Source organism: Lactuca sativa, chromosome 7 (assembly GCF_002870075.4).
Source record: "Lactuca sativa cultivar Salinas chromosome 7, Lsat_Salinas_v11, whole genome shotgun sequence".
Lineage (NCBI taxonomy): Eukaryota > Viridiplantae > Streptophyta > Magnoliopsida > Asterales > Asteraceae > Lactuca > Lactuca sativa.
In genome coordinates, this window is record NC_056629.2 from 29,829,450 (window position 1) to 29,831,416 (window position 1,967).

At 39.2% G+C, this 1,967-nt stretch overlaps 1 non-coding gene across 1 annotated transcript; it reads right to left on the reverse strand.

Moving 5' to 3' along the window:
* Nucleotides 1-1,500: 1,500 nt before the first annotated feature.
* On the reverse strand, nucleotides 1,501-1,607 carry LOC111884681 (small nucleolar RNA R71). Its single transcript, XR_002847858.1, has one exon. It is a non-coding gene; the product is annotated as a small nucleolar RNA R71 (small nucleolar RNA).
* Between the last annotated feature and the right edge of the window lie 360 nt (nucleotides 1,608-1,967).

A 1,967-nucleotide genomic window follows, 5' to 3' on the forward strand; every position in this document is an offset into this window, starting at 1 on the left:
ATGACCATCAAACAAGGAGTTAATTAAAAGAATAAATTAGTTAACTATTGCAAGTCTAACTTAACCCGAATAATTAATCTAGTGAATATAATTAAATTAGATAATTAACCACTGTTTAAGTTAGTTTATTTGCTAAGGATTAGGGTAGTGAACACGAATCTAATCACTTGAATCGGTAACCAACGAAAGAATTAATCCATTGCACCGTTACCTTGAAATCAACCATAGAGTTAACCAAGTTGAACAAAACAGAAGTTCCTTTCCAATTATTGAATCTAGTTAAGTCGTTATTTTCTAGTCTTAAATTAGTAATAGTTAGTAAGTTTCTAGTCTTGTAAAACTAGAGAAAACCCCTACTTCTTAATTAACTTAGATAAAATTAGTTTTTAATTTAATTTGCCGTTCCCTGTGATCGATACCCTGCTTATTTAGCTATACCGCAATTGATAGGTTCACTGCCTTTTGTGTGTTATTTGATAATTAAAAGTAGGTTTAAAACTAAGTGAGTCTACACACATCAAGTTTTTTGGCGCCGTTGCCGGGGAACGGTTCTAAAATTAATATTAAATTCTAGTTTAATCGATCCTTTGTGTGGGATTTATCTTACACAAAGTTATTTACAAAGCAAATTAGTAAGTAGATTTAGTTTTATTAAAATTCCGTTTTTAGAATAACTAGAATTTTTTTTTTCAGTTTTTGCCTTGAACTCGCCGAGTGCATTCGAGCAGACTCGGCGAGTCCAACGTTGTTTCAGCCTTATTTTATTATTTCATTTTTATTCTTTTTACGCATTTTGTTTCTTTTGTTTTGTTTGATTACAGTTGTTTCATGACCCGAGGATCTGATACACCTCTGGTCCCTCCTTTGGAAGACCCGGAATCCGCACTAAGAAAAAGCAAAGGAAAAGCCGTTGGAGAAACCACATCTTCAAAGAACTCACCACTCAAAAACTTAAAATCCGTTTTCAGCAAGAAGAAGAGCAGCAAATCAGGAGCATCCAGTGCCTCGTTGACAATTGAAGAACCAATTCAAGAAGATACCGAGTACGAGACCGAGGAAGAAGAAGAGCATACTTACGAGCACGAAACCGATTCCGAAGAAGAGTTAGCTATCACAATGGCTAACATTGATGAAGTCCCCATGGGGGAATGGAAAAAAAGGATACGTGATGACACCAGGCCGGGGCTTGTGCAACCCGCAATTCCCGCAACCGCTACATTCGAACTAAAAGGCCATATTCTCGCCCAACTCAAGGAGATTCCTTTTTACGGGAAGGATCACGAAGACGCTTACAAGCACTTGGACGAAGTGAATGATGTGGCCGATTACTTCAACGTCCCGAATGTTCCACGCGAGACCCAGCTTCTTCGCATGCTTCCTGTCACATTTAAAGGAGCTGCAAAAGATTGGTTAAAGTCACTTCCTCCCGGATCGGTCACCACATGGGCCAAGATGAAAGAAGAATTCATAGACCATTTCTGCCCGCCCTCCAAGATAGCCAAGCTAAAGAAAGCCATTGCCAACTTCGAGCAACAACCCGGAGAATCTCTTTATGAAGCTTGGGAAAGATACAAGAGCCTACTTAGAAATTGCCCACACCATGACCTTAATAGCCAACAAGAGGTCTCCATTTTCTATGATGGAGTCAATGTCACCACAAGGCAATTGCTTGATTCTCAAGGCCCGCTCACAAAGAAGGCGCCCCCGTTAATTAAAGAATTAATTGAAGAATTCTCTAAGCACTCTAGAGAATACCATAATCCGAGAAACGAAGTAAGTCGTGGGGTAGTGAACGCGGCAAATGATAGCATGGCGGCGGTGATAGCTAAGCTTGATAGTCTAGATCGAAGAATGACAAAAATAGATCAAGTAATCCATGCTATTAGGGTAGGATGCGAAAATTGTAGAGGGCCCCATCTCACAAAGGATTGTGCTTTAGATGAGAATGGAAATAAGAAAGCTCACGT